General features: G+C 45.3%; 1 long non-coding RNA gene across 1 annotated transcript; it reads left to right on the top strand.

Annotated features, from left to right (window-relative positions):
- Positions 1 to 1,516: 1,516 nt before the first annotated feature.
- Positions 1,517 to 20,974, top strand: LOC133260649 (uncharacterized). Its single transcript, XR_009740910.1, has 3 exons — positions 1,517 to 2,677; positions 3,570 to 3,712; positions 19,898 to 20,974. It is a non-coding gene; the product is annotated as an uncharacterized LOC133260649 (long non-coding RNA).
- The last annotated feature ends 3,123 nt before the right edge of the window (positions 20,975 to 24,097 follow it).

Genomic DNA, 24,097 nt, shown 5'->3' with positions numbered 1-24,097 from the left:
ATATAGACCAACGGAACAAGATAGAAAGCCCATAAATAAACCCATGCACCTGTGGGTACCTTATTTTTGACAAAGGAGGCAAGAATATACAATGGGGCAAAGATAGCCTCTTCAATAAATGGTGCTGGGAAAACTGGACAGGTACATGTAGAAGAATGAAATTAGAACACTTCCTAACACCATACACAACGATAAACTCAAAATGGATTAAAGACCTAAATGTAAGACCAGAAACTATAAAACTCTTAGAGGAAAACATAGGCAAAACACTCGATGACATAAATCAAAGCAAGATCCTCTATGACCCACCTCCTAGAGTAATGGAAATAAAAACAAAAGTGAACAAGTGGGACCTGATTAAACTTAAAAGCTTAAAAGCTTTTAACTTAAAAACTTTTACACAGCAAATATCATAAGCAAGGTGAAAAGACAACCCTTAGAATGGGAGAAAATAATAGCAAATGAAATAACTGACAAAGGATTAATTTCTAAAATATACAAGCAGCTCATAGAACTCAATACCTGAAAAACAAACAACTTAATCAAAAAGTGGGAAAAAGACCTAAACAGACATTTCTCAAAAGAAGACATACAGATGGCTAACAAACACGTGAAAAGATGCTCAACATTGCTCATTATTAGAGAAATGCAAATCAAAACCACAATGAGATGTCACCTCACACCAGTTAGAATGGCCGTTATCAAAACATCTACAAAAAATAAATGCTGGAAAAGGTGTGGAGAAAAGGGAAAGTTCTTGCACTGTTGGTGGGAATGTAAATTGATAAAGCCACTATGGAAGACAGGATAGAGATTCCTTAAACCACTAGGAATAAAACCACCATTTGACCCAGCAATCCCACTCCTAGGCATATACCCTGAGGAACCAAAATTGAAAAAGACACATGTATCCCATTGTTCATTGCAGCGCTGTTTTCAATAGCTAGACATGGAAGCAACCTAGGTGTCCATCAACAGATGAATGGATAAAGAAGTTGTGGTACATATACACAATGGAATATTACTCAGCCATAAAATGGAATGCTTTTGAGTCAGTCCTAATGAGGTGGATGAATCTAGAACCCATTATACAGAGTGAAGTGAGTCAGAGAAAGATAAATATCATCTTCTAACACACATATACGGAATCTAGAAAAATGGTACTGAAGAATTTACTTACAGGGCAGCAATGGAGAAACAGACACAGAGAATAGACTTACGGACATGGGGAGTGGGGGGAGAGGGGAGGAGATGGTGAGATGTATGGAAAGAGTAACATGGAAACTTACATTCAGTTCAGTTCAGTTCAGTCTCTCAGTTGTGTCCGACTCTTTGCGACCCCATGAATCGCAGCACGCCAGGCCTCCCTGTCCATCACCAACTCCTGGAGTTCACTCAGACTCATGTCCATTGAGTTAGTGATGCCATCCAGCCATCTCCATATGTAAAATAGATAGCCAATGGGAATTTGCTGTATGTCTCAGGAAATTCAAACAGGGGCTCTGGATCAACCTAGAGGGGTGGGATGGGGGAGGGAGATGGGGAGGAGGTTCAAAAGGGAGGGGATATATGTATACCTATGGCTGATTCATGTTGAGGTTTGACAGAAAACAAAATTCTGTAAAGCAATTATTCTTCAATAAAAAAATTAGTTAAAAAAGTGTTAGTCAAAAAAAATTAAGAATACTGGAGTGGATAATCATTCCCTTACTCAGGGGATCTTCCCAACCCAGGGATCAAACCTGAGTCTCCTCCATTGCAGGTAGATAATCATAACTGTAAGTAACCATAGACGGAGTCACGGTCAGCAGTCCAAAGTCACACAGGGCTCCTTCCCAAGTTTGCTGTCTGAGAACCACTAGAACTTACTGCTGGGAAATCCTTCTTTTCCTTGTGAATAGTCATGAGTATCCTGGAAACCAGCCAAGCCTTTATAGGAAGTCTCTTGTTCTGGACTTGGAGGGACAGGGAGAGAATATTCATAGTCTGGGGTAGAAAGAGAAATAGGATATGGTCTCATTTGCTTTGAAATCTGAAACCACATGTCAAGTGTTCAAATCATTTCAGCCAAAGTGGAGTTTTGTCTCTGTTCACTTGGCCACTGCAGGCGCATGTTGGGAGGAGGGTGGTCCATGTTTTCAGACCCAAAGCTCCTTTTCCTTTCTTATTGGTTCAGGGTTAGACCAGGAGGCTGGAAACCTGGATTTCAGCCCAGGCTGCTCTCTGGCTCCTGAAATCTTCATTGTCTTGAGTGTGGAAGTGGGGTGGAGGGAGATGGCACCACCTCCCTCTGAGCTCAGGTTGGCATGTAAATGTGCAGCACACACGTTCAGGAAGATGTGCTGCATCAGGAAGATGCAGGGGGAGAGCTGAGGCCCTTGACAGAGAGTAGCCGTGCGCAGGATCCACGCAGCTTCCTTTTAAGGGGCCTGAGTGAGGGAACGGGTATGCTTCTGAGCTTGGACAGCTCTGCAAAGGTATATTTTTGAGACTGATGCAAAATCCCAGGCAGTGACGTTCTAGTGACTCAGCCCAGTGGGCGGAAGTGATTTTAAATAATGACAGTATCAACCGTCTTCCTCCTCCTGCTCCTTCTGCCACGGAACACAAACTCTCTGGTCCTGCACCCACTGAGTCAGCTACTCTCTGCGGGCCTGAAACGCAGGCAGCGCTACACGTACGTACATCATGATGCAGCTCTCTGAGACGAGGCGGGAAAGCAACGTCCTTGTCTCCTCCCCCCAGTACCAAGCCCAGATAAACAAGGGGTGATAAAAAGCTCACCTTGTACGTTCCCCAGTTTTAAACAGACTTTTCAGAGTGAAGTGAGTTGTAATTATAGTTGCTACCATCAGAGAGGAGGGCACTTGAGTTAATTAGAAAGGGAGGCCACCCAATTTCGGTTAGAAATTGGTAGTATTTTAGAGAGAAAGAAACTGCAGTAATTGGATGGGGGCAGCTTACAGATGTCTTTCAGACAGAACAATAGGGGGATCGGCTTGGAAAAGAGGACGCAGGTCATGGCCAGGTTTGCAGCTTGTGAGTTTCTCCATGACCAGCATAGAGATGGACTCATGGACCCCAAAATGTGCCCAGTCTCAGTGTCCTGGTGACGCTGGCCAGTATCCTGGTCACCTCTGGTGACCCTGGGGCCTCTGGAGGCAAGGGGCCAGTCAAGGATTTTGCTGGGGCTTTGGAAGGATGTCAGAGACTCTCAAGCTAGCAGCAGGAGGAAAAAGGAGGGTGGTTTCTTAGAAGAGACCAACCTCAAGAATAAAAATGAGCTGGAGATGGAAAAGATGGGAACCAAAGCGAACACTCAGCACGGATGCTGTCGCAGGAGTTGGGTGCAAGGGTGGGAGTCTTGGGTTCATCCCTCACCTCGCTCACCCCAGACTCTGAGGCTCTGAACTGGGAGATGCATGATTGTAAGGAACAAATATTCACTGGGTACTGTCAGAACAAATGCTGATTAAAGTAAGAGGTTCCATCCCCCCTGTTTAAAAGTAATGGAAGAGATTTCCCTCTTTTACTTTGAGCACTGACTTCAGAAAACTTGTCATTGTCAGGATCTGCTCTCTTCTTTGAAAGACCTAAATCCTTTTGAAGACTAGATTGGCATTTTGTCCCTTTTATGACCCAGGGATGTCTTCATCAGGCACCTCTTTGAAATGTGAATGCCAAGGGAGATGACACCTGTCTCCCAGCATAGGTGAGTTGCAAAACACCCTCCTGTCATGAAGTATAAGTTTGTTTTTCCTTTGGATAAAGTCATGTAGGTAACACAGATGGTTACCCCAATTACCAGGTAAAGTTAGGATGAGCTGTGTGTGACCGGTGGTGCTGGCAAGTCCCCTGACTTCAGGACTAGTGGGGTTTATCCTGAGAACCTGTATGTAATGGGTTGCATCTGCATGGCTCTCTAAAAGGGTGAGATTTCTTTCTGCTTCTGTAATTCTTGATGGATTGTCTGTGCAGTGCCTCACATTCTGGTTCAGTGCTTATTCAATAACAAAACCAATTTTGTTCTCTACTACATTTGGGAAGAGAATTTCTGGGTTGGGAGAAGATTTTGCCTTTAACTTCCCTGGTGGCTCAGATGATAAAGAATCTGCCTGCAATGTGGGAGACCCAGATTTGGTCTCTGGGTGGGGAAGCTTCCCTGGAGAAGGGAATGGCTACCCATTCCAGTATTGTTGGCTGGAGAATCCCATGAACAAGAGGAGCCTGGCAGGCTGGATTGCATGGCGTCACCAGGAGTTGGGCACCACTGATTGGCTAACGCTCTCACTTTCATACTTCCCCAAAGAGTACCTACCATATATGTGCTATGTGCCTGACCTCCTGAATTAAGTCCATATTTCTAAGTACAGTCTACACCGCTTGGCTTTATACAGCTGAAGTTCTCTCAAATGAGCTAACATTTTCCAAGGGATGATCTTAAAGCTCAGTGAAGGATCAGATATTCATTTGTGGTGGTTTCAGAAGGTAAGAGACTTGTCCAGGCTCATGACAACTGGAGAGAAACAAGGGATTGTTAAATTCCTGGACTCCAGGACTCTCCACTGCCATATCACCCATCCCTAGAAGCCCACATTGTTTGGATTGTCACTGTATTGCACTCTTATATAATTTCTTTTATAGTCACTTGCAATATTCAAATTTTCCCCCAAGTTCCTGATCATGGTCTGCTTCATCATGTTTGATGAATTCTTAAAAAAAAAAAAAAGCAGTTTGATCCTCTTCTAGGTAAGTGTGTGAGAGAAATGAGTGCATATTTCCACGGAATGACTTGTACATCCCTGTTTGTAGCAGTTTTATTCATGAGAACCAAAATCTGGACACAACCCAAACGCCTATCCACAGGTGAGTAGAGAAGACAATTGTGATCTTTCTGTACAAGGAGTCCTGCTGAGCCATTAGAATAAATAAATGATACATGTGAGTCCTTAGTGAGTCTCAGAAACATAGCCCCAAAAACACTATATGCTTTTCACTTAGGTGAAATTCTATAATAAGCCAAACTAATCTATAGTGAGAGAAAGCATCTCAGTGGTTGCCTGGATGGAAGTAGATAAGATTGACTGCAGATGAGAATGAGGGAACTTTGGGTGATGGTGGATATGTTTTATGTCTTGATTAGGATGGTGGTTGCACAAGTGTATCCATTTATCAAAATAACCCGAATACCTAAAATCAGTTCAGTACAGTTGCTAAATGGTGTCCGACTCTTTGCGACCCCATGGACTGCAGCATGCCAGGCTTCCCTGTCCATCTCCCAGAGTTTGCCCAAACTCATGTCTATCAAGTTGGTGATGCCATCCAGCCATCTCCTCTGTCGTCCCCTTCTCCACTTGCCTTCAATCTTTCCCAGCATCAGGGTCTTTTCCAGGGAATCAGTTCTTCCCATCACGTGGCCGAAAATGTTCATTCCTTCCAATGAATATTCAGGGCTGATTTCCTTTAGGATTGACTGGTTTGATCTCCTTGCTGTCCTAGGAACTCTCAAGAGTCTTCTCCAAACCACAATTCAAAAGCATCAGTTCTTTGGTTCTCAGCTTTCTTTATGGTCCAACTCTCACATCCATATATGACTACTGGAAAAACCATAGCTTTGACTGTATGGAACTAAAATAGGCATTGGAAAAGATCCTGATGCTGGGAAAGATTGAAGGCAGGAGCAGAAGGGGTTGACAGAGGATGAGACAGTTGGATGGCATCACTGACTTGATGGACCTGAGTTTGAGCAAGTTCCAGTAACTGGTGATGGACAGGGAAGCCTGGCATGCTGCAGTCCATGGGATCGCAAAGAGTCGGACATGACTGACTGACTGAACTGAACTGAATTATATATAACATACACTTCAGTCAGGTTTCTTCAGGGAAAAATCATTTTCCCTTTTATGCACAAAATTTGAAATTTAAAAAGATGCAGTTTTCTGAATCAGTCAAGGTGACCTGGTCCCTATGAAGATGGGAGCACGGCCCTCCTGCAGGGCCCTCTGAATATGTCACAGGCTTACAAGGGCATTAATGTTATCCTAGTCTCCAGTCTCTGAGAAGTAAACAGGGGCCTGGCTCGCAATGACGCTCAGCTGGGAGGGAGGGGTGTGTTCCCAGATCCCTTCTCTGGGGAAAGCCTGCCCTGTCAGAATAAAGCGCAGCCCACAGCTAGAAGGGTTGTTGATGAATCATGAGGCTTTTATAGGACTGAAAGGGCTGTGATTCACATGTGTCAGAGTTGATGGGAAAATTAAGGGCTCCCTTCCCCAAAGAGGGGGGATAGCGAACTCTTTCTTTAAATATTACATTTCTTTAGATAAAAAACTAAGTCGCTTCAGCTCCTCCCCACTGATTCATTCGCGAGAAATACCTGTCAGGTTTTATGTCTGGTGAAGTCAGATCCTTTCTCTGAACAAGGTAGTGTAGGGTGAGGGGGATCACCTAACTCTTGTTAGTGTTTATTTAATGTAGAGAGAAAACCCACTCTCGGTCACTCAAGCCATCACTCCTGCTAGGTGAAGGCAGGGACGTCGTCCTTCTCTGACCGGGTTACCAGCCTCAGTCAAGGGTCGGGCAGAAGAAGATGGGCCAGAATGGTAATTCAGTGATTTAAATAGACATTGTGAAGCTGGAAAATATCTCTAGGATCCCATTCTGATATCTGGACTTCTCTGGTGGCTCAGACAGTAAGGAATCTGCTGCAGTGCAGGAGACTGGGTTTGATCCCTGGGTCAGGAAGATCCCCTGGAGAAGGAAATGGAAACCCACTCTAGTAAACTTACCTGGGAAATCCCATGGACAGAGGAGCCTGGTGGGCTACAGTCTATGAGGTCACAAAGAGTCGGACACGGCTGAGCAACTAATGCTTTCAGAGAGATTATTAGAGGCCTTTGTGCATTCATCAAATTTCCATCTGTCTTTTTTTTTTTTAATTAAAAAAATTTGTGGAGAGGGTCGCTGTGCTGAGTCTTTGAGGCTCCTCGGGCTTTCTTTAGTTGCAGTGAGCTAGAGGGGCTACTCTCTAGCTGCAGTGCCTGGGCTTCTCAGTGCGGTGGCTTCTCTTGCTGTGGAACACAGGCTCTACAGTGCCTGGACTCGGTGGTTGTGACCTGTGGCTCTAGAATGCGGGCTCAGTGGTTATGGAGAATGGGCTTAGTTGCTCCAAGGCATGTGGGGTCTTCATTCCCTGACCAGGGATTGAACTCGTGTCCCCTGCATTGGCAGCTGGCAGGTGGATTCTTAACCACTGGACCACCAGGGAAGTCCTCCATCTGTGTGAAGTGTGGGCTTCCATGAAGGTGTGGAGGGAAGAAAGTAACAGCAGAGATCTGACTGATGCATCTGTGAGTCCAAGGAACACCAAGGACTTCTAGCTGTCCCCAGGAGCGGCAGGCAACAGGTTCAGCCTCAGAGCACAAGAACAAACCAGCCCGGCAGACAACCTGATTCAGGCTTCTAGCCTTCAGAACTCTGAGAGAATACATCTCAGTTGTTTCAGCACCCAGTTAGTGGTACTTTGTTCTGGTAGCCCTGGGAAGTGAATACACGAGGGCTAGCAGGAGAAAGAGCTTTGTGCGTCCGAAGAAAGGGCAAAAGGCCAACGTGGCTGGAGGTGCTGGGTGAGGAGAAGGCCATCATGGTCTGCTCTGGCTGGGCTGCGGGCTACAGTGACCAGTATGCTGGTGACTGCCCCCAGGGGACCTTCGGGGCATCTTTTCAGGGTCTTGTCACAGAAAGAACATTCAGATTGAGTCACAGGAGCTGGGTTCAGCCTCCCCTCCCTCTGCGTGGAGCCGTGTAACTCACATTTCTGCTTTCACTGTCTGTAACACAAGAAGATGCTCATGACATGCTTGGTCAGTCCATCTCTCAGGGTGTTAGCTGGAAACAGCAGATACTATTGGAAAGTCTGCTGTGAACCATGTACCAGGATTTTAGATGTAACTAACTACTCCTGTAGGTTCTGAGTTTCATCAGAGACCTGCCCCGCTGCCCCCAACCCCTGCAACAAAGGGAAACAAAAATATGGAGCTGCCTGTCTAGGCCTTACTAAGAGATTGTGAAGTCAGTGTTGAGACCGTTAATTCATCACCTGCCTGGAGACTACCTAAGACAAGTCTGGGGCACCCAGTAAGAGACAGGTGGGGAGGTGCTGTCAAGGGTGAGAGCTGTACAGGAATGGGAGGTGGTGCTTTTCCCTTCACACCTCTGACTGTCTCTAACCCACCCCCCCATCCCCACAAGAGTGCTAAGTCACTCCAGTCATGTTCAACTCTGTGCAACTCCATGGACTGTAGCCCTCCATGCTCCTCTGTCCATGGGATTTCCCAGGCAAGAATACTGGATTGGGTTGCCATGCCCTTCTCCAGAGGACCTTTCCAATCTAGAAATGGAACCAGCGTCTCTTACGTCTCCTGCATTGACAGGCAGGCTCTTAACCAATTGTGCCACTTGGCATGGCTCAAAGGAAGACAAGTGAAATTCTGAGGCTTCAGAAGGCCTGCAGAGAGCTCAACAGGTACCCTCTGGAGTTGGAGGAACAAAGGGACTGATGCCTGAGCCACATTCAAGCCACAGAGGCAGAGCCTGGTTGGAGTGGCCCCCTTGGGTGGTGGGACAAGGAGAGGGGTGCATGGCAGTGAGCTGAACTCAGGAATGTGGGCTCAGGAGCGAGTTTCCATGGTGGCGGGAGGACCTGCAAAAGTGCGCTGGCGTGGAGTTACCTTGAAAGGGACTCAGCCCCAAAGGACGACCTGCAAGGCAATGTGACCCCAGCAGAGACTCAGGGTGGGGTGGGCGGCAGAAGCCAAGGCTGGGGGCTAAGTGGGCATCTTGAGGAACAGCACGAATGTCAAATATGTCCCCGCAGAGGGATCTCCTCGGGACTGCAGAAGCTCCCCAAGGGAGAGAGTAAGCTCGTGGGCGGGACACCCCTACCACCACCCCAGGCACTGGTTTTGGGGCCCTGCACTGATCAAGCGCTCTCCTGGAGTGCCCTGTCCCCTCTCCATGCTCCAAGTCTGGAGGGGCCGGAAGGGGATTTGAGCAGGGGAGGAACGGGGGAGACATCCACCGTGTTCCTCCTCCCTTATTTTGAGTTTCTTAGCCCGAGTCAAGCCTGAGTTGTAACTTGGATATGGAGTTATAGCCTTGAGGTAGACTGAACTGGACTTCCCAGTACCTGCAAAGGGAGACTATTCAGTAATAATACAATGACTGGAAAAGCTTTGGGACTTTACCTGGAATTCATCTGGGGACAGAGAAAAACAACTTTACCAGGAGTTGCTTAAAAAAGTAGTGGCCTGAAAGAGTCAAGATGTTTTTCTCTTTTTTTGGTTAACATCTTTTGATTTTTAATTGGAGAATAATTGCTTTAAAATGTTGTGTTGGGTTCTGCCACACAGCATTGTGAAATTAGCCAAAAGTATACATATATCCCCTCCTTGAACCTCGTTTGACCAGTTTGACCAACCTCTCCCATCCCACCTCTCTAGGTTGTCACAGAGAACCGAGCTGAGCTCAGTGCTATATAGCAAAGCCCCACTAGCTCTCTGTTTTACCTATGATAATGTATATGTTTCATTGCTACTCAATTCATCCCACCTCTTCTTCCCCTAAAGCTGTCTTTCTGTTTATACCATACTGAATCTTACTCTTTTAACAAAGAGCTTATAGTTAGATAAGTTAACCTTAGAACCTCATTTCCTGAGCATAAAAGGGTCAACAGAGCCCACTCTCTTTACTGTAGATAAATAAGCATTCACATAAGGGACATGTATTTTTTTTTTAATTTTTATTGAATAGTTGGTTTACAATGTGTTAATTTCAGGTGTACACCAAAGTGAATCAATTATACCTATACATATATCCACTCTTTTTTAGACTCTTTTCCCAAATAGGCCATTACAGAGTATTGAGTAGAGTTTGCTGTGGTATATAGTGGGTCCTCGTGTATATGCATGCATGCTCAGTCACTCAATTGTATCTGACTCTTTGTGACCTCATGGACTGTAGCCTGCCAGGCTCCTCTGTCCATGGAAGTCTCTGAGCAAGAATCCTGGAGTGGGTTTCCTCGGCCCCCTTCCTCAACTGTCCCTTTTTTAAATTCCTTTGACAACACCCTAGTCACTCATTTGGCACTTGAGTCCTGTCACCTGTCTATGGTTCATTGATTTTTTTTTTCTGTATCAATACTGACTTGGACTAGACCATAAACCCTTCTTCAAGATAGGGGTCTTGCTTTGAATATTTCATGACATGAGTCTTTGTTCACCTTCGGGGACTTCACAGTCAGCCAGGGAAGATTAGTGAGTAAAGAGAAAGCTCTGGGCCATATATGGATGGTTTGGGGCCATGCCTTGGCCGTCCATCCTCCTCCACCTTCTTCTCTTAGAAACCGTCCCCTATCTGAGAGGTTGCCTCCTCTCAACCTCAGAGATGGCACCTGTGGTCTAGGCCTCATGTACTAACATCCTGAACTCGTTTCCCCATCCACAGCGAGTGGACGTGTGACTTATTAGTGAGCTTGCTGAGGAACCTGGTTTCCTGCTGAACTTGAACCTGGAGCAGTGGAGGCAGGAGCTGCTGTAGTCAGGATGCCTCCAATGCCTGAGCCTATACCTTCTACTTAGATTCTGGTCTGGGCTGAATTGTCTATCAACCAATAGAAAATACAGAGAGGTGTTATGAGAGAGGGGTGTTATGGAGTCACATATGATTAAATGTCGCACATATGTATATGTATGTGTGTATATGTGTGTGTGATGGCTTTTAGGAGGCAGTGACACCTGAACCAAACCTGGAAGGACCGGCAGGAGTAACTAGAGCTGTTCCAGGCAGACAGTAGCAGGTTTGTACTTTGAACCTGACATCGAAGCAAGTCCAGGGCCTCCACGTTGCATTCCAGTACTTCCCCAAACATCTGTGGAGGCAAAAATGCTTTCAGGGGATATTACTAGATAGATGTGCAGAGAAACAACTGTGGACAAAATTCCTGAGAACAAAATCACTCCACTTCCTGCACGCCAGGTTTTTCTGAGCCTTTAATCTGTTAGTGTGCATCCAACAACAGAATGCTTTGCTTGCAGAGCACAAATGATGCTCTGTCTTGAACACTTTTGGAAAGTTTATGAAGTGCACTTCTCCCTGAGGTGTGGAGTAATAAATCATTCGGCAACACTCAGATCCCACCATCCTGGGTCTAATTGGCTCCCCAATTGTAAAACCAAATTACATGGCACCCAAGACAATATAAACACACTCGATTGGGCAAACAATGGCTTGATGGATGACTGTAGACTTATCGAGAGTTCCTGCATATTTCAGCCTTTCTCTGTTTTGCGTATGAATGACTCTCAACCAGCATTATTCTGCAGTTCTTTGGAATACAGTTTAGATGGCTGGGACCAGTGCAATGTGCTATGAGGATGTTGTGAATATCGGCTTAGTGGAACCCTCCAAGAAATGAAGCCATTTTTATTAGTGAGGCCATGGGCATTTGCAGAGACCCTGGATGGACAGGCAATGGCAGGAACGGGGAGTTGGGATTTCAACAGGGAGTTGAAAGTGAAAGTAGCTCACTTGTGTCCAACTTTTACTACCCCATGGACTATACAGTCCATGGAATTCTCCAGGCCAGAATACTGGAGTAGCCTTTCTCTTCTCTAGGGGATCTTCCCAACCCAGGGATCAAACCTAAGTCTCCTGCATTGCAGGAGGATTCCTTACCAGCTGAGTCAAAAGGGAAGCCCAAGAAGGCAATAATGAGGTGTATTTTAGAAAGCCCATTCTTAGGGCGAGGGAATTTAAAGTGGGAGTGTTCCCAGAGACAAACTAGTTGTTAGCAAGCTATTTCCGTAGTGGGGCAGAAATCATTTAGGTGCTGACCTAGGGGCTTCCCTGGTGGCTCAGATGGTAAAGAATCTGCCCATAATGTGGTAGATCCAGGTTCAATCCCTGGGTTGGGAAGATCTCCTGGAGAAGGGAATGGCTACCCACTCCACTCCAGTATTCTTGCTTGAAGAATTTCGTGGACAGTGGAGCCTGGCGGGCTACAGTTCGTGGGGTTGCAAAGAGTCAGGCATGACTGAGCAACTCACATTATGGGAGTGGAGGTGTCATGGGACTGGAAGGAAGACATGATGACCTGAGAAACATTTAGGAGGTAGACCTGGGTCTGAAGCAGCTGTGGGGGGTGAGAGCAGGGGTTAGTGGGTGGGAGGATGATCCATGACTCCTGGTTTGTTCAAACAGAGTGAACAGCTCTGGCCCTGCAGTTCTCAGACAGCCTAGCAAAGAGGAAGCAACACAGAATAGAGCTCAGTTTGCATCCTGGCACTGTCAACTACTCAGTAGTATGGTTTGTGCAAGTAAGTTCATAACTTCAAGCCTTGGTTTCTTCACCTGTGAAATGGGATGATACCATCTCGCCAGTATAAAGTGACTGGCACATAGTTGATGCTTAAGAAGAGGAAGCTACAGTTCCTGAGACAGAGGACCCATTGAAGGAGAAAGACAATAAGTTTCATTTTAGAAGCACTGCACTGGAGGTGACTTGGGCAGCCACATGGCCGTGTTCAGTAGGAGAGTGGATGTACAGGTATAGAACTTAAGAGAGACATCTGGGCTGAAGAGAGAAACCGGGGGCCATCAAGCTTTTGGAATTAGACCAAGGGAAGGAAGGGACTTCCCAGGTGGCGCTAGTGGTAAAGAATCTGCCTGACAATCCAGGAGACATAAGAGATGCAGGTTTAATCCCTGGGTCAGGAAGACCTCCTGGAGGAGGAAATGGCAACCCACTCCAGTAATCTTGCCTGGAGAATCCCATGGACAGAAGAGCCTGGTGGGCTATGGTCTATCGTATCACAAAAAGTCAGACATGACTGAAGCAACTTCACACACGCATACCCAAGAGAAGGAAGTAAATGAGAATAACCTGAGATTGTATGGGGAGAGGAAAATGAAGGTTCTGAAAGAGAACCTTGGGAGTGTTGTCATTCGGGAGGTGAGAAGGAGGAGGGTCGGTAAAAAGACTTGTCATGATGAGGAATCAGAAGGAGGCAAGCTGGAGTCTGAAGACCTGAGTTTGAGTCTCAGCTCCATCATTTACTGGCTGTGTGACCCCAGGCAACTCTCTAAGCCTCAGTTTTCTTATCTGTAAAATGGAAATTTAACCCATACTGCCTACCTCAGTGGACTTTGGTGAGTTAAGGTTCGTGAATTTTTTTTTTTTTTTCATGAAATTGTTTTTTAAGCTAAAAGCCTTATAAGTGGTTCCATGTGATCAGGTTTCCCCTATAGACTGAATCATCCTGGGCCTAAAAACAAGATAACTTCAAGAGGATCTTGGCAGGAGGTGAGGCTGGCCACACTCACTTAGCAGGAATTACAGCCCAAGAAAATGTCTCCTGGGCAGTTCCGGGGTTCCTGGACAGGGGGTACCACCCAGCAGTCTCTTTTGCTCTGAGCAAGGGGTCTGCACCTCATTCTGAGAAAACGAACCCTTATACACAGGCCTCTCACACCCTCTCCCCCTTGACCCCATCACCCTGGCTACACCTGGGGGGACTAGGAGTGGGCCATGCTCCTGGGGCAGCTGGCTGGCCAGCAGCTCCCCAAGCCTGCCCTGCCCTCTCCTGTGTGGAGGTCTGGACTCAGGAGCACCGAGGGAGCCCAACACCACTGACGGCCTTGGCTCCTGGCATACCTCCCTGCTGATGGGGGTGAGGGTACTGGGGCAGGGCTTCTCTGCCTCCTGCTTCTCCGGCTGTTTGTTTCTTTTCTCAGTAAACCCCTGCTCGACAAGGCAACCTGAGAGTGCTGATGTGTCTTGCAGCTTAAAGCAGCCCAACTGTCGAGGGAGAGTCTCAAGATCTCTCCGGAGGCAGTGGGAGTTTGCTCAGAGCAATGCACTCCAGCTACTCGAGGAATGGAAACATGGCTCAGTCTATTGCTGGGGACTGTAAAAAAGGTCATGGCACCTCCGAGCAGCAATCAACACTGCAGCTGGAAACAGAGCAGGGAAGTTCTCTCTGTGCCTCCATGGAGGGATCCACAGGACGCCTCCCCAAGTGAAAGGTGTGAGGTTCAGAACAGTGTGTATAATCTATCACTTACATAGCAAAATGCAATCCATAAACTATGCTGGGAATATCACACATAGTCTAATGACATTGGTTGTCTATGAGGAGGGGAGCCATGGTGAGAGAAAGAATTCTCTCTGTAAGAACGGTAATAACTTAAAAAAAATTTTTTTAATGTATGTATTTAATTGGAGGATGATTACTTTTCAATATTGTGATGGCTTTTGCCATACAGCTTGAATCTTGAAATCACCTACTTAAATAATCATGTCAGAGAAAAGTTTTTAAGACATGGCCAATGACGTTGAGCCATCCTGGGTTCGAGTTTGGCTCCATAACTTATTGCTGTGTGATACTGAACAAATTATTCCACCTCTTTGAACTCATTTTTCTCATCTGTGAAATAATAACATGAATACCTCCGGATAGGGCTGTTGTAATACTTCGCCCTGCCTGGCATGTAGTAGCCATTCAACTTTGGTTTGTCTATTGCTGTCATTGCCAGTCGCCCAATGAGGCACTTTCCCTTTTCCTCTTAGCCTCAAGACACTTTCCACTTTCCTCCTCAACTTCCTCGCTCCTTAACCTACAAAACTTCAAAGCAGCACTTCTGTTTGCATTTTTGCTCTGCCCCCTCCCCCCATACTCCCTGGTAGCTCAGTCAGTGAAAAATCTGCCTGTAGTCCAAAAGACCTGGGTTTGATCCCTGGGTTGCAAAGATACCCTGCAGAAGGAAATGGCAAACCACTTAAGTATCCTTGCTGGAAAATCCCATGGACAGAGGAGCCTGGTGGGCTGCAGTCCTCTGCTGTACCCAAATTAGCTCTTCTATATATGATGTATATATATTTCTATATACGATGTAGTTGTTTTACAGCAGGAATTGGGGATGGGGCACAAGAGGATTGAATTCACATATTAGCAGTGGAAGTCCTTTTATTTTCAAATGTAGATGTTCTTATTTCTGTGAGATAAAAGGGTAACACATGCATTGTGAGAGTGACTCCATCAAGCACAGGCAGCTTGGCACTGCACACCGTAGGAGGGTTGAAGGAACACGCCTGGTTATAGCGTGTGCGTGTGTTACTGCTCAGCCAACGGCCAGTGTATTGCATTGTTTTTTCTGCTCTGGGTATCTCGTTGAGGCCTGACAAGAGGAGAACCAGGGTCATGGCTGATCCCACAATTCTATTTGTGTCTGCATCTGTCTTTTCCTCCCCTCTCATTTCCATGAAGGAGGTATCCCTTCCATATCAAAGCCCACCCTGACCCTGTGGTTTAGATTCCACACCTCTAATCTTCTCAGGGACCTTGTTCCCTTGGAATCCTGCTTCTGCAGCAGTTCAAAGGCTGTTCAGGGTACAGTGGTGACCCTGCAGATATAATTCCTTTTTCAACCGAGAATTCCAGTGCCTGAGGCCCAGAGCAGGTAAGAGGTGGAGGTGGGATTCAGATGAGGTTGCCTGACACTGCTCCACAGGTGCGTGATGCTCGGTCCTGTCCGACTCTTTGCAACCCTGTGGACTGGAGCCCGTCAGGCTCCTCTGTCCATGGGATTCTCTAGGCAAGAATACTGGAATGCATAGCCGTTTCCTTCTCCAGGGGATCTTCTCAACCCAGGGATTGAACCCACGTCTCCTGTGTCTACTACATCGGTAGGTGGATTCTTTGGCACCGAGCCACATGGGAAGCCTTACTTTTTCAACAGCTTTCAACCAATTGTCCTTGTTTTAATGCTAGTTTCTAGCCCCTTTGCCTTACCCCACTTTTCCAGGTGCCACCACTTCCTAAGACTTTGAAGATGTAAACTGTGTTGGTTTTAAGTTTTTTCACTGCTGGCTTCAAAGTCAGCTTTCTTCAGTCTGCTCAATCAGTTAAAACTTATCTAAATGGTTTCCAGCTCTCAAATTTTTGTTGTTATTTTATTCTGTCCCCTACTCACCATCCTTATGGGTTTATGTTAAACACAATCACTTTATCATTGTTTTTGTGGGTTTCCAGGAGGAAAACGAGATGCCTATGTTCTCTTGCTCATTAACCCTCTACTCTGGCTCTGAGTCCACCCCTTTACTGATGTCACTCAGACCAAGTTCACCAGTGACCTTCATGTTCTCAAATGAAGTGAGCTGCCTCTCACCCTTGATTACACAATGTCTCAGTATCCTTAGTTAACACTGAATACTCTCACATATGTACTACATTTACAATGGAAAACCAGCAAGGACCTCCTGTATAGCACAGGGAACTCTGTTCAATGTTATGTAGCAGCCTGGATGGGAGGGAAGTTTGGGGGAGAATGGACATACATATGTGTATGGCTGAGTCCCTTTGCTGTCCACCTGAAATTGTCACAACATTGTTAATCGGTTATATTCCAATATAAATAAAAAGTTGAAAATGAAATAGAGGGCTTCTCTGGTGGCTCAGTGGTAAAGAATCCCCCTGCCAATTCAGGAGATATAGGAGATGAGGGTTCAATCCCTGAGTTGGGAGGATCTCTTGAAGGAAGAAATAGCAACCCATTCCAGTTTCTTGCCTGGAAATTTCATGAACAGAGGAGCCTTGTGGGTTATAGTCCATGGGGTCCCAAAGAGTCAGATATGACTGAGTGACTGAGTACACACACCCACACTTTCCCTAAATCTTCCTCCCAAGAGGCTTCTCAGCCTCTCAAGCAAATAGAGCCCACCTGAGCCTGTGTCCAATAGGTTAGATATATTTGGACAATTTTGCTTTATCCTGCTCCCCACCACCATTACCTACTTTTCAAACATTCTGTAATCATTTCAGGTCTTGCCTTTTCCCTCTAAAATGTCTGCCTACATTTTAGGGACCAAAAAAAAAAAAAAGCACTGTTCTTTCTGTATGGAGGTTATTAGTAAATACACTTAAAAAAATCCTAAATTTCTATTCTTATTTGAGGTGCTTTGAAACCACCTGCTGTCTGCTCTGTGTGCTGCAGCAATTCTCAGATTCTTCGGTGAGCTGCTTACTGGTAGCTGAGAACCTGAAATTCACATCAATTCATTCAGCCTTCTGAGAGAATCTATCAGGAGGTAAAATCAATAATGCAGATAATTCAAACGTTCTACCAGCCCACACATAATTTCTACTAGCTTGTTTCTCCCCAGCGCTGCCAGGATAACACCCTATGCAACACAGATAATAAACAAAATCAAATTACTGCTCTCATATTCGTGGCTTGTTCCTGGGTTTGCTCATATGGTTGTTTATGAGGGAGTTCTAAACTGTAGAGGGAGTATTTTTCACCTTATTTCCAGTAACTATTCTACTTTGCTCAATTCTAAATAGGATTACTCACAGAATAGACACTGCTTGGAATTGGAAAATTTCTCCCAAGGTCTTTATTAATCTTCATTTTTCTCCCGTGGACAATAGGAGAGCACACGTAGTTTTCCTACAATGGAATTGCCCTTGGAGAAGACCTTGCAGGCACTTCACCCAGGGCTATGACATGTGCAGCTGTTTGTGGGTCACCAGCCCAGGAGAACAGCTCTCAAATGGGAAATCAGCATGATGATCAATGCGTGTGTGGACTTGGGTGTCATAAAGGCCTGGGTTTAAATCTTAGTGTTGGTACTATGGTTGACACCGATTAAGACTTGACCTCTCTAGGTCTCAGTGTTCTCATCGTGACACTGGGGCTTTTAATGGCACCTAACTCTTAGCATTGCTATGAGGAGTAAATGAGCTAATCCATGTTGAAAGTGCTTAGTATATAGAGATTGGGACATAAGAGAGTGAAAGTGAAAGTGTTAGTTGCTTAATCATGTCTGACTCTTTACCCACCCCATGGATTATAGCCTATGTCCATGGAATTCTCCAGGCAAGAATACTGGAGTGGGTTGCCATTCCCTTCTCCAAGGGATCTTCCTGACCCGGGGATGGAACCTGGGTATTCTGCATTGCAGGTGGATTCTTTGTATCTGAGCCCCCAGGGGGGCCATCATTAGTCACAGGAGCTGGGTGGAGGATTGCTGCTCCCCTGAGTATAGCTGTTCTAGCCTGGACGCCATCCGTGTGCACCCAAGGGCCATCTGATCCATCGTCCATCAGAAAGATCTTCTTGTGGAGATGGACGCCCTCCAGTGTGCCTTATCCATTTCCATGGTCACCTCTGGGTGCAAAAGGCAGCTGCATCTGTGCAGAAATCTGTGAGCTCTCTGCCTCTCTGGCCAGAGGTGGAAATGCAAAGAAAGGGAGAAGGGCCTCTGTACTTGTGGAGCCTGCTGGGGGCTAACTTGGCTTGTCCCCACTCTTTTTCTGCTCTCAGGATGCCAGGGCTTTAAGGACATGGTGAAAGAGCAAGTCCGGGCAGCAATATCAACAGCAGGACAGAAAGAAGACCCGGTGGTCCCAGTCAAGGAATAACAATGATAAGAATAAAACATGTTTAAAGATTAAAATCATAGATGCCACCTATTGAAGACTTCCTGTATGTTAGGACTTGTGTTCAGAACTCCGCATGCACCATTCCCTTCTCCTACTGTGAGGCAGGCACCATGCTTTTCCATGTCATAGATGAGACTAAGACACAGAAAGGTGCCTATGGTCTTGCAGTTAGTAAGTATCAAAGCCAGAATTTGAACACCGGTTTTCTTGAGGGGAAAATGCACAAAACATTCTAAATTATTGGTTTACCTATCCCCCAGCTGATGCAAGGGCTCAAGGAAACACGTGTCCAAGGATGTTCATTGCAGATGTTTGCACAATGTCCCTAGTGTGTCCATCAGCAGGGGAATGAATGAACCAAGGTTGGAATACTCTGTGGCCATTAAAAAGATGACATGATTTGGGCTTCCCTGGTGACTCAGACAATAAAGAACCTGCAATGCAGGAGATCCAGATTCGATCCCTGGGTCGGTAAGATCTCCTGGAGAAGGGAATGGCAACCCACTCCTGTGTTCTTGCTTGGAGAATCAGCATGGATACAGGAGCCTGGCGGGTTACAGTCCATGGGGTCGCAAAGAGTCGGACACGACTGAGCTAGTAAGCACAAGCGCAGTACAGGCAAAGACAGATGAAGCTCCGCCGCCCTCAACCGGCAGTGCACCAGGAGCTTCAAGCATCTGAACAATTTCCGCCTGCAAAACGCCCGGTGCACTGCCTCGGCTTCTTTTCCATCAGCTCCAGAGCTGCCAACTCTCTGGGGAGACAATGCTTTCTCCAGATTACTACAAATGAAAGACCTGATTCTCTGCCTGCTCTTTTTTTTTTCCCTTCTCCTATAATCAGGAAGTCATGTTTTTCATTTAGGATAAGGCAATTATTTTTCTGCTGATGAAGACTAGCAGAAAGCAAATTGAGCCTCATTTCCACATTAATGTTATGAGGACTGAATTGAGAGATGACCTGACTTCCGGGGTCTCGGTCCCTCCCTCTTCTGGATCTATACTTTATCTAACAAAGGCATGAAACACAACAGCTGCCACCAAAATGGCATGGACAGTGTAAATGACCGTGATCCTTTGTTCCTCACCTGGGAAATGATGAACAGAAGTCAGCATCTGCTGCCCTGGGCTCTGCTGTCGTGTGGACTAAATGTATATATAGGTCTAGTTAATGGCCTGCCCCACCGGAAGGAGCAGTGTAATATATATGAAAATCAATTTGTATTTTTTTCACGGAACTCATTGTTTGTTTGGTCTAACTGAATAGGCAAGCAAATCTTTGCAAAGGGAAATGAATAAGAAACAGCAGCTTTCTTTAGTGATCAGAAGTCCAGGTCAATTGTCATATGATTAAACAAATAGCAAACAAAAATGGTCTTAAAGTGCTTTCTTTTCTTTCAGAGAAAGAATCTCAATGATCTGGTCTACTGTGTACAACATGAACATTTCTGAGAACCTTCGAGAGCCCCAGGAAGCAAGTTGCCTTCATGGGTCAAGATCAGAGCTGAGGAAAACATTCTGTTCCACATCTTGAGCTTTGCCTTAGAAACCCAAGCCCCGCGCTCTGGGCTCCCAGCATTGTAAACTAGCAACCTTTGTTCAAAAGCCTCAGCCAAAATGTATTCCCTCTGTTTCAGTTCTCTTTTCACCAGATCATGTTCTTAAAGGTGTCTGCCAAGACTCAAACCACTCTTGAGATTTATATGCTGTCAAAACTTTCATGGGTTCCAGGTGAAGGCACACTTAGAGAGAGCTGATGCATGGAAATGGGACCATTTGTCTGAATAGAGCACTATTCAAATCCATAGAAAACGCTCTTTCTCCAAACTCAGGAAGAAGTTGCATTCTGTCCTTCCTTTGTTCTAAAGAGAATTAAGAGTCTGTGTGTCTTGACTAAAATGTCCAGGATCTAATCTTTGTCTTCCTGACATTTAGAGTAACCTTTGATGAATTACTCAACCTTTCCTCATTTGAGATGAAGAGGAAGTGCAGAGGACAATTATTAATTCAGCCACTACAATGTTAGAAGACATAGATAATGATGACTCTAAAGGTCCTTAAAAATATGTAATGCTAGGTGGATACTTAATCAAAACCTTCTCTGGGTTTTCAAAATTCTCTTTGGAATTAGTTCTGTGTGAATATGCCTCTCTGGATCTATTCTCATCTCCAGTTGAGTACCCCTCCTTTCAAACTCTCATGATCTACAATTTGAAGTTGTTCTGACAAAAACATCACCTGCCCACTGCATCATCACCAGATTTTCCTCTCCAGGCCATTTCCAGAAGAATGGGTCTCATATTCCTTTGTGAGAGAACAAACTGGTTATTCCTTACATCTTATCAACAAGCGGTACTTTACAGAAAGGAAGTGTAATGAAATCAGAAGCTTGGAAATACATGTAATGGCTTTGTCTCATGTTTTTACTTGGGGTATAATAAAGTGCCACAGACATTCATCCAGGCACTGAGATAGCTTCTGAAGATATTAAAACAACTTGCTAAGTTTCTTTAGAATTAACCCAAAGGAGCAGACCTTTCTTCTCATGAGAATTATTTGGTTTAAAGATTAGTGGAGGGAAAATTTATAGTGTTTTACTTCACGTTTCATTTCCTGTATAAATGTTTTGTGGTACCATATTTAATTGCTTTCTTCCCCCACCCACCCCCAAATTCTCTTTCACCTTTTCTAGCCTCTTCAACCAAGTCAAAAACTCATGTCTCCCTTTGCCAAAAATTTCAGTTTCCCTTTCTTGTTTCCACTCTAATTGTCATGTTTACCCCATCATCTGCATCACCTAAATTCCAGGTGCACTGCGCCCTTCCCACAGGGCATGAAGTCATTCTTCAACGGGGAGGGATGCACGAACTGGCCCACGTCAAATGATCAAATGACACTTGCTGGTTATTCACCCAGATGCAGGGAACGGACTCAGATTTTGTGCTCTGGGACACTAATCCCGAGCTCTCTTACTTTAGAACAAAATTACAATTTGTAGATTGAGGATGTGTCAGCCAGCCAAGACTGGGGATTAGGAGGTGTGCTCAGTGGAATGCTTTAATACCCGCCAGAGGGAGGGCAGGGACCAGAGTTCTGGTTTGTTCCACTCACTCTGGAGCAGTGGGGTGCTAGTAAACGGTGCCCAAGAGACTGACCTGGGGTCTGCACCCGAAGGCCAGAATTACTGTTGCTACTGCTGTTCATCTGTATTACTTTTTCACTTGGCAAAATGGAAACTTCTAAGGCAATGAATCTATCTTTACTCATTTTCAGATGACTGATCCTGGTGGGAGGTTTGCCCTGGATCCTGACTTTCTCACGAAAGGTCTCCTTTCCTTGACTCTTCACAGTGGGCCAGAGCCTTGTGATACTGGGCCAGACATGTGACCTGGAGGTAGAATGGATTTGGGTCCTCAAGCTCTCTGCTCTGGTTTCCATAGAAATGAGTGTGTGTGGGAGGAGGGGGGAGGGGAATAACCACTACAAGAGGTCTTAAAGGTCTTAGAGACTTTATTTTGAGAATCCCATCATGTAACACATGATGTAATATTCAGCAAAAGTGGATTTTTTTTTTGCATTTTTAAAAGAAAACTTTATTGAAGTGTGTTCTTATCACACACACATGCAAATAATTGTATTCTTACCTTGTTATTCCAATTGAAAGCTGAAAGTTGGAGGGGGCGGAGTACAGGATTGTCTCCTCTATCTACTCATGACAGAGGGGGCGGAGTACAGGAATTGTCTCCTCTATCTACTCATGACAGACTGGTCACTGGACCCTTTAGTGGAGATGGCTGTCGATTGAAAAAAAAAAAGCACAACCTTAAAGTTGAGAATTATGTGTTTCTTTTGGTGGGCAAAACAGAGGACTTACGCCCAGAAGACAGCCCCTCAGATAGCTCTGAGGGACTGCTCTGAATAGGTAAGGTAGAGGCCAGGATATGTAGGGATTTTTGCAACAAAAACAAGGTGGTAGGAATATCAAAAGATTACTGTTAATTAAAGAAAACCAGGCATCTCAAGTTAATGAATTTAGCGCTCTTCTATATATGCACAGATGTAAGAGTTTGGACTCACTGGAATCATGCCTTTGCATCTTAACTATCTGGGGCCAGTATCCTGCTTTCCTCAATCCTAAATCCCCTCTGGGTGCACAGTTTGTGGCTGCAGTGGATGATGGCTTGATGGTTGCAACGTCCTTTATTTGCTTATACAGTAGGCAACATTTGTAATCCACAGCTGGATGCCAATGACTTGCAGTGTCTGCCTTTCTGCATTAGCTACACTTTGCGCCAGTAGACTGGTAGCCTGCTCTACTTCCATCACTTTTCTCTTGATACTCACACCCTAGTAAAGTACTTTGTTAATTTACTGCAGACATCTCCAGAGTGGCATTGCTTTTTTTGTGGCAAAAAGATCAGGACAAATGGAGGAAAGGTTAAAACACACTTTGAAATTTTTTGAACATTGAGGATTTGGTCAGAACATGATTTGGGTAACTCATGTAAAATTATTTTTCTGTGAAAATTCAGCAAAAGTTTTCTGAAGGCATAATTGACTTCATTGATCCGGGTGACTTTGGCTAAGACTTTCCAGTTCCCTGTTGCAATCATACCCACTTAAAAATAATGCATTTTTGTGGTTGTTGTTTTTAAACTTGATGGAAAAAGATGACTAATTCGTGGCAGTTGAGTTCCAGATTCTGAACAGAGGGTTTAACATAATTTATTATACTTTACATAGTGACATTTAATTTATTACAGTTATTCTTGAAGTTTGGGGAGAAAATTCAATACCAACTGGAAAGCTGTAATTAAAAGAGCATGGAGGAGCAGGGCACTTCAGTTGTGTCCACATCTCTGTGACTCTGTGGACTATGTGTAGCCCGCCAGGCTCCTCTGTTCATGAGATTCTTCAGGCAAGAGTACTGGAGTGGGTTGCCATGCCCTTATTCTCCAGGGGATATTCCTGATCCAGAAATCGAACTCGAATCTCTTAGCTCTCCTGCATTGGCAGGTGGGTTCTTCACCACTAGCGCCACCGGGGAGGCCCCCGTAACATCATAAAGGGAAAGAAAAGGGAAGAAAGGGAAAGAAAAAAGACTACCATTTACCAAACTTCTGTTGTGTGCTAAGTGAATTCACAGATATTGGGGGACTTCCCTGGTGGCCAGTGACTAAGACTCCATGCTCCCAATGCAGGGGGCTTGGGTTTGATCCCTGGTCAGGAAACTAGATCCCACATGCAGCAGCTAAAGATCCTGCATGCCGAGACAAACAGCGAAGGTCTCGCATGCTGCAACTAAGACCTGGCTCAGCCAAATAAACAAATAAATATTAAACAAAACCCCCCAAATTCACAGACATTATCTCATGTGAAAACATCTAATTTCAGAGATTTCCTCTGTAAGGGAGAGAGATGCCCTTGTTGCTGCTTTCCCCCAAGTGCAGAGATACGTGCATTGATTGAGTGTTTTCTATGTCCCAGGCACTCTGCCAAGCCTTTACATATACTCACACAATTCACTATCCCCATTTACAGATAAGGAAACTGAGGCACAGGCGATAGCAACTTGTCCAAGGCTATCTAGTTGTAAGTGGC

The sequence above is a fragment of the Bos javanicus genome, chromosome 14 (genome assembly GCF_032452875.1).
Source record: "Bos javanicus breed banteng chromosome 14, ARS-OSU_banteng_1.0, whole genome shotgun sequence".
Lineage (NCBI taxonomy): Eukaryota > Metazoa > Chordata > Mammalia > Artiodactyla > Bovidae > Bos > Bos javanicus.
The sequence above is the reverse complement of the archived record's forward strand: the minus strand, read 5'-3'. Positions and strand labels throughout refer to the sequence as shown.